We start from the raw sequence: 9,440 nt of genomic DNA, 5'->3' as shown, positions 1-9,440 counted from the left end.
TGGTAAAACCCCAACTGGTTCACTAATGCCCTTTAGGGGAGGACTCCTTCCCCAGTCTGGCCTATATGTGACTCCAGACCCACAGCATTGTGGTTGACTTAATTTGAACCATCTGAAATGGCCGAGCAATCCACTCAGTTGTATCAAACCACTACAAAAAAGTACAAGAAGAATAAAACCGGATGGACCACCCGGCATCGGATTCGGACACAACAAAGGCACACCCAGCCCAGTCAACCCTGCAAAGTCCTCCTCACTGATATCTGGGGACTTGTTCCAAAATTGGGAGAGCTGTCCCACAGACTAGTCAAGCAACAGCCTGACATAGTCATACTCACAAACTCACAACCATCTTCAGTCAGAAGTGCCAAATAGATGATCCATCCCGGCCTCCTCCTGTTGTCCCCACCATCACAGTTGCCAGTCTTCAGTCAACTCAGTTCACTCCACGATATTAAGAAATGGCTGAGCGCTGGGTACTGGATCAAGTGGCACTTACTCACCAATAACCTGCTCACTGATGCCCAGTTTGGGTTCCGCCAGGACCACTCGGCTCCCGACCTCATTACAGCCTTGGTCCAAATATAGACAAAAAAAGCTGAATTCCAGAGGTGAGGTGAGAGTGACTGCCCTTGACATCAAGGCAGCATTTGATTGAGTGTGGCACCAAGGAGCCCTAGTTAAACTGAAGTCAATGGGGGTCAGGGAAAAACTCTCCACTGGCTGGAGTCATACCTAGCACAAAGCGGCAGCAGTAGGGCTATAAAAGTCCCAGAGACCAGGTAAGACCTCACAGCGTCGGCGGGAAACTTGAGCGGCAGCAACGGGGCTATAAAAGTCCCAGAGACCAGGTAAGGCCTCACAGCGTCGGCGGGAATCCTGAGCGGCAGAGCGGGGCTATAAAAGTCCCAGAGACCAGGTAAGGCCTCACAGCGTCGGCGGGAATCCTGAGCGGCAGAGCGGGGCTATAAAAGTCCCAGAGACCAGGTAAGGCCTACCAGTCTCCAGTCTGGAAGGAGAGAGGTAAAAAGTAATCCAAGTGTGACGTCACCAGAAAGCGGGAAAGTTGGTAAGTATTTCTCCCTTTTAAGCTTAAATCTCTTTGGTTTATAGCTTCTAAGGTGTGATATTCACCATCTAGAATCGGGGCAGAGGATATTTAAGAATAATATTAATAAATTTAATTAATTACATAGAATGGGAGATCAGGCGATGTGTTGCTGCTGCAATATGTGGGAGCTGGTGAACACCATTGATGCTCACAGTGATCACATTTGCAGTAAGTGTTGGCTGCTCGAGGAACTCCGGCTCCGTGTTGAAGAGCTGGAGTCCGAGCTTCAAACACTGAGACACATCAGGGAGGGGGGGAGTTACCTGGACTCTGTGTATCACGAGGTAGTCACACCAATTAGATTAATTAATTCAGATGTAGTCCGTGGCCAGGGTCAGGATGGTGTGACTAGAAGTGAGGCAGGTACAGGGATCCAGGAGGTAGTGTTGGAGGAGCCGCAGCCCTTGCACTTGTCCAACAGGTTTGAGGCTCTTACTCCCTGTGGGGACAGGAGCAGGGACTGCAGGGAGGATGAGCAACCTGGCCACAGCACCGTGGGGCAGGGGGCCATTCAAGTGGGGGGAGTTAAAAGAAATGTTGTAGTGGTAGGGGATATTATCGTTAGGGGGATAGATAGAGTTCTTTGCAGCCGAGAGCGAGAGTCCCGAAGGCTGTGTTGCCTGCCCGGTGCCAGGGTTAAGGACATCTCCTCTGGACTGGAGAGAAACTTGGAGTGGGAGGGGGAGGATCCAGTTGTCGTGGTCCATGTTGGTACCAACGACATAGATAGGACAAGGAAGGAGGTCCTGCTGAGGGAGTTTGAGCAGCTAGGGGCCAAATTAAAAAGCAGAACCACAAGGGTAATAATCTCTGGATTATTACCTGAGCCACGAGCGAATTTGGCTAGGACAAATAAAATTAGAGAGTTAAATGCGTGGCTCAAAGACTGGTGTGGGAGAAATGGGTATTGCTTCCTGGGACACTGGCACCAGTACTGGGGCAGGAGGGAGCTGTTCCGTTGGGACGGGCTTCACTTGGCCAGTGCTGGGACTAGAGTCCTGGCGGATCATATAACTAGGACTGTAGAGAGGGCTTTAAACTAACTAGTGGGGGGGAGGTTCCTAGAGAGCAAATAATAAAAATGACAACAGAGAAGGTCATAGACTTAGGTAGCAGTGGGGAAATTAAAAACCAGAGCGTGTCAGGAAGGGGCAGAAGGTATGGAGTAAAAGGTAAAGTAATAAAAAGGGCAAAAGCAGGAACTAAGTGTCACAAAACAGCTTTGAAAGTTCTCTATCTGAATGCACGTAGCATTTGTAACAAAATAGACGAGTTAATGGCACAAATAACTACATATGGGTATGATCTTGTGGCCATTACAGAAACATGGCTGCAGGGTGACAATGCCTGGGAATTAAACATACCAGGTTATTTAACGATCAGGAAGGACAGGCAGGAAGGAAGGGGAGGTGGGGTGGCTATGTTAATAAAGGAAGGAATCACTGTAATACAGAGAAATGATATTGGGTCAAAAGATCAGGATAATGAAACAGTTTGGGTGGAGGTAAGGAATAATAAGGGGAAAAAAACACTAGTGGGCGTAGTCTATAGGCCTCCGAACAGTGGCAACTCTGTTGGACGGAGTATCAATCAGGAAATAGTTGAGGCTTGTAATAAGGGAACATCTATAATTATGGGGGATTTTAACTATCATATTAATTGGACAAATCAAATTGGGCAGGGCTGCCTTGAGGATGAGATCATTGAGTGTATTAGGGATGGGTTTCTTGAGCAGTATGTAACTGAACCGACCAGGGGGCAAGCAACCTTAGATCTGGTCCTGTGTAACGAGATGGGATTAATTAAAAATGTCCTAGTAAAGGATCCCCTTGGAATGAGTGACCATAACATGGTTGAATTCCATATTCAATTAGAGGGTGAGAAGGTTGGATCTCAAACAAGCGTGCTAAGCTTGAATAAAGGAGACTATGAAGGTATGAGAGCGGAATTGAGTAGAGTGGATTGGGAAAATAGATTAAAGGGTAAGACGATACATGATCAGTGGTGTACATTTAAGGAGTTATTTTACAACTTCCAAAAAATATATATTCCACTGAGAAGAAAAGGGTGTAAAAGAAAAGATAGCCATCCGTGGCTAAGTAAAGAAATTAAGGATAGTATTCGACTAAAAACAAGGGCATATAAGGTAGCCAAATCTAGTGTGAGGATAGAGGATTGGGAAAACTTTAAAAGACAGCAAAAAATAACAAAAAGATTGATTAAGAAAGGGAAGATAGATTACGAAAGTAAATTAGCAAAAAATATAAAAACATAGTAAGAGTTTTTATAGTTATATAAAAAAAAAGGGTGGCTAAAGTAAATGTTGGTCCCTTAGAGGATGAGACCGGGAAATTAATGGTGGGAAATATGGAGATGGCAAAAACACTGAATGAATATTTTACATCAGTCTTTACAGTAGAAGACACTAAGAATATCCCAACACTGGACAAACAGGAGGCTAAAGGGGGGGAGGAGCTAAACACGATCAAAATCACTAAGGAAGTGGTACTCGGTAAAATAATGGGACTCAAGGCGGATAAATCACCTGGACCTGATGGCTTACATCCTAGGGTCTTGAGGGAAGTGGCGGTAGGGATTGTGGATGCATTGGTAATAATTTTCCAAAACTCCCTGGACTCGGCAAAGGTCCCGGCAGACTGGAAAACTGCTAATGTAACACCCTTATTTAAAAAGGGCAGTAGACAGAAGGCTGGAAACTATAGACCGGTTAGCCTAACATCTGTGGTAGGTAAAATTTTGGAGCCCATTATTAAGGAGACAGTAACAGGACATTTGGATAATCATAATTTAATAGGACAAAGTCAGCATGGTTTTATGAAGGGGAAGTCATGTTTGACAAATTTGCTGGAGTTCTTTGAGGAAGTAACATATAGGGTGGATAAAGGGGAACCAGTGGACGTAGTGTATTTAGACTTCCAAAAGGCATTTGACAAGGTGCCACACAAAAGATTATTGCTTAAGATAAAAAATCACAGGATTGGGGGTAATATTCTGGCATGGATAGAGGATTGGCTATCTAACAGAAGGAGAGATTTGGGATAAATGGTTCATTCTCAGACTGGCAATCAGTAACTAGTGGTGTTCCGCAGGGGTCAGTGCTGGGTCCCCAACGCTTTACAATCTATATTATCGATTTGGAGGAGGGGACCGAGTGTAACATATCAAAGTTTGCAGATGATACTAAGATGGGAGGGAAAGTAGTGAGTGAGGAGGACATAAAAAACCTGCAAGGGGACATCGACAGGCTAAGTAAGTGGGCAGAGATTTGGCAGATGGAATACAATACTGGAAAGTGTGAGGTTATGCACTTTGGCAGGAAAAATCGTAGAGCAAGTTATTATCTTAATGGCAAGAAACTGGAAAGTACTGAAGTACAAAGGGATCTGGGGGTCCTGGTGCACGAAACTCAAAAGGTTAGTATGCAGGTGCAGCAAGTGATTAAGAAGGCCAATGGAATGTTGGCTTTCATTGCTAGGGGGATAGAATATAAAAATAGGGAGGTATTGCTTCAGTTGTACAAGGTATTGGTGAGACCGCACCTCGAATAGTGTGTACAGTTTTGGTGTCCATACTTAAGAAAGGACATACTTGCTCTCGAGTCAGTACAAAGAAGGTTCACTCGGTTAATCCCGGGGATGAGGGGATGGACATATGAGGAGAGGTTGAGTAGATTGGGACTCTACTCATTGGAGTTCAGAAGAATGAGAGGCGATCTTATTGAAACATATAAGATTGTGAAGGGGTTGGATCGGGTGGATGCGGGGAAGATGTTCCCGATGATGGGTGAAACTAGAACTAGGGGGCATAGTCTTAGAATAAGGGGCTGCTCTTTCAAAACTGAGATGAGGAGGAACTACTTCACTCAGAGGGTGGTAGGTCCATGGAATATGCTGCCCCAAAAAACTGTAGAAGCTACATCATTACATAAATTTAAAACAGAAATAGACAGTTTCCTAGAAGTAAAGGGAATTAAGGGTTACGGGGAGCGGGCAGGAATTTGGACATGAGTCTAGGTTCGGATCGGTCATGGCCCTGTGGGTAGCGGAGCGGGCCCAGGGGCCGTGTAGCCTGATCCTGCTCCTATTTCGTGTGTCTAATTCTGTTAGATTCAGGAGATGGTTCTGTGATAGTGGATTGGCGGTTAGGATCAGATCAGCCATGATCTTATTGAATGGCGGAGCAGGCTCGAGGGGCCGATTGGCCTACTCCTGCTCCTATTTCTTATGTTCTTATGTTCTTAAAGGAAGATAGTTGTTGGAGGCTAATTGTCTCAGCCCCAGGACATTGCTGCAGGAGTTCCTCAGAGCAGTGCCCTAGGCTCAACCATCTTCAGCTGCTTCAACAATGACCTTCCCTCCAACATAAGGTCAGAAGTGGGGATGTTCGCTGATGACTACATAGTGTTGAGTTCATTCCATTTCCTACATGACAACAGTGACTAAACTTCAAAAATACTTCATTGGCTGTAAAGCACTTTGGGATGTCCTGAGGTCATGAAAGGTGCTATAGAAATGCAGGTCTTTCTTTTTTTCTTTTATTTGCAATTCCTCAGATAATGAAGCAGTCCATGCCCGCATGCAGCAAGACCTGGACAGCATCCAGGATTGGGCTGATAAGTGGCAAGTAACATTCGCACTGTGCAAGTGCCAAGCAATGACCATCTCCAACAAGGGAGCATCTAACCACCTCCCCATGACATTCAATGGCATTACCATCATCAATTTATCTACCATCAACATCCTGGGGTCACCATTGATCAGAAACTTAACTGGACCAGGCACATAAATATTGTGGCTACAAGACCAGGTCAGGAGCTGGGTATTCTGTGGCAAATTGGTCACCTCCTGACCAATGTTCTCTTTAAGCTGCACGGCCACACAGTGCTCTGGAGTTCCTGTGCAGCCGACTCACTGGCTTTAAAATGGCAAAATTGCACATGAGAGAGAACATTGCTCCTGACTCCCAAAGCCTTTCCACCATCGACAAGGCACAAGTCAGGAATGTGATGGAATACTTGCCTGGATGAGTGCAGCTCCAATAACATTCAAGAAGCTCGACACCATCAAGGACAAAGCAACCCGTTTGATCGGCACACCATCCACCATCTTAAACATTCACTCCCTCCACCACCGGTGTACCGTGGCTGCAGTGTGTACCATCTACAAGATGCACTGCAGCAATTCGCCAAGGCTTCTTCGGCAGCACCTCCCAAACCCGCGACCTCTACCACCTACAAGGGCAGCAGGTGCATGGGAACAGCAGCACCTCCAAGTTCCTCTCCAAGTCACACACCATCCTGATTTGGAAATATATTGTCGTTTCTATATTTCGCTGGGTCAAAATCCTGGAACTCCCTCCCTAACAGCACTGTGGGAGTACCTTCACCACAGGGGCTGCAGCAGTTCAAGGCGGCTCACCACCACCTTCTCAACGGCAATTAGGGATGGGCAATAAATCCTGGCCTTGCCAGTGACACCCACCATCCTGTGAATGAATAAATAAATAAAATGCGCACAGCAAGGTTCAACAAACAGTGATATAATAATGACCAGTTATTGTAATCTGTTTTAGTGATGTTGGTTGAGAGATAACTATTGGCCAGGAAACCAGGGTGAACTCTTTGATCTTCTTTGAAAAGTGCTATGGGAGTGTCTGCTTTCTTACAATATTAATAAAAGAACTCTGCAGTAAGGTTACATAGTGCCCAGGATGTCCAGCAGGCAACCTGAGTTCTTCTTAAATCAGGTTTCACACTAGTTCTCTGGGGTTTTATTTTCCACCGGCACTGTTCTACAGCAACAACTTGTATTTATGTAGTGCTTTTAATGTAGTGAAACGTCCCACGGCACTTCAGAGGAGCGTTATAGAAACATAGAAACATAGAAACATAGAAGATAGGAGCAGGAGTAGGCCATTCGGCCCTTCGAGCCTGCTCCGCCATTTAATGAGATCATGGCTGATCATCCAAATTCAGTACCCTGTCCCCGCTTTCTCCCCATATCCCTTGATCCCTTTAGCCTTAAGAAATATATCTAACTCTTGAATATATTTATTGGGCCAGTAATTCCTGTCCCAACGCGTGAGTACGGACGGGGTGCTCACGCGTGGGCCCGGAGGAATTGCCTGTTTTCAGCATGCACAGCGCATGCGGGGAAAACCGGCATTTCCTCTCCTCTGACCCAAGGGGTTAAGAGGCGGAACGCGTGCAAGATTTCAGGTAGCGCGTGCACGCTGAACTTCCCTTTTTTTTGAAGAGTTGCCCGTGGGGAAAAGACTCCGGTTTCTACGCATGAAAAAAGCAGCCGTAAGTACTTACTTTTAACAGATAAGTGGTCTATTAAGTAAAATTAGAAAATTTTTCCACAGGTTCATTATTTTTGAAGACTTTACAGTAAGGTAAGTGTATTTTTAGCCCCAATTTAGCCCCAAAATTATTGTTTAAAATAGTTTTTTACAGTTATTTATAGTTCATTTAAGTAGTGCGATTTTAAAAAAAATTTCTTTCAAGTTTAAGTAGTGTTTTGGGGCCAGGAGTTTTCATGAGTTTGGCAGTTCTTACTATCAAACTCATGAATGAACTTTTGCAACCTCCCATTGGTTGCCCAGTGCTCACGTGATCCCAGCCGGCTCATCGCACTAAGTACGCCACTGGGTCACGCACGCACAGCGCGGCAGGACCTGAAGCGGGCCAGTGTCAGGAAATGCAATGTGGGCCAGGATTGAAATGTCAGCGCGCCGGGTAAGTGCACATTGGGGGCTTGCACGCGTGGCAAGCCCCCGAACCTAATTTCTGGACCAATGAATTGGCCTCAACTGCCTTCTGTGGTAGAGAATTCCACAGGTTCACCACTCTCTGGGTGAAGAAATTCCTCCTCATCTCTGTCCTAAATGGCTTACCCCTTATCTTTAGGCTGTGACCCCTGGTTCTGGACTCCCCCGCCATCGGGAACATCCTTCCTGCATCTAGCCTGTCTAGTCCTGTTAGAATTTTATAAGTTTCAATGAGATCCCCTCTCATTCTTCTAAACTCCAGCGAATATAAGCCCAATCGACCCAATCTCTCCTCATACGTCATTCCTGCCATCCCAGGTATCAGTCTGGTGAATCTTCGCTGCACTCCCTCCATGGCAAGAACATCCTTCCTCAGATAAGGCGACCAAAACTGCACACAATACTCAAGGTGTGGTCTCACCAAGGCCCTGCAGCAAGACATCCTTGCTCCTGTACTCGAATCCTCTCGCTATGAAGGCCAACATACCATTTGCCTTCTTAACCGCCTGCTGCACCTGCATGCTTAACTTTAGCGACTGGTGCACAAGGACACCCAGGTCTCGTTCCCCTTCTCCCAATCTATTGCCATTCAGATAATAATCTGCCTTCCTGTTTTTGCCACCAAAGTGGATAACCTCGCATTTATCCACATTATACTGCATCTGCCATGCATCTGCCCAATCACCCAACCTGTCCAAATCATACTGGAGTTTCTCGGCATCCTCCTCACAGCATACACGCCCACCCATATAAAACAAAATTCTTTTTTGTGGCAAGCCACATAAGGAGAAATTAGGGCAGGTGACCAAAAGCTTGGTCAAAGAGGTGGGTTTTAAGGAGCGTCTTAAAGGAGGAAACAGAGGTAGAGAGGCGGTGAGGTTTAGGCAGGGAATTCCAGAGCTTAGGGCCTCGGAAGCTGAAGGCACGGCCGCCACTGATGGAGCAATTAAAATCGGGGATGTTCAAGTGCCAGAATTAGAGGAGCGCAGATATCTCAGGGGGTTGTAGGGCTGGAGAAGATTACAGAGATAGGGAGGGGCGAGGCCAAGGAGGGATTTGAAAACAAGGATGAGAATTTTAAAATCGAGGCGTTGCTTAACCGGGAACCAATGTAGGTCAGCGAGCAAGGGGAGATGTGTGAACGGGACTTGGTGCGAGTTAAGACACGGGCAGCCGAGTTTTGGATGACCTCAGGTTTACAGAGGGTAGGACGTGGGAGGCCGGCCAGCCAGGAGTGCGCTGGAATAGTCAAGCCCAGATCTAACAAAGGCATGGATGAATATTTCAGCAGCAGATGAGCTGAGGCCAGGGCGGAGTAGAGCGATGACCCGGAGATGGAAGTAGGCGGTCTTAGTGACGGCGCGGATATGTGGTCGGAAGCTCAACCTCAATCAACATCATTAAAACTGATGATCTGGTCATTATCACATGGGAGGGAAAGCAGTGAGTGAGGAGGACATAAAAAACCTGCAAAAGGACATAGACAGGCTAAGTGAGTGGGCAGAGATTTGGCAGATGCAATATAATGTTGGAAAGT

This window comes from Somniosus microcephalus, chromosome 13 (assembly GCF_052327205.1).
Source record: "Somniosus microcephalus isolate GS21.2 chromosome 13, FLI_Smic_1.0, whole genome shotgun sequence".
In the NCBI taxonomy this organism is placed as follows: Eukaryota; Metazoa; Chordata; class Chondrichthyes; order Squaliformes; family Somniosidae; genus Somniosus; species Somniosus microcephalus.
This window is presented reverse-complemented; position numbering follows the sequence as displayed.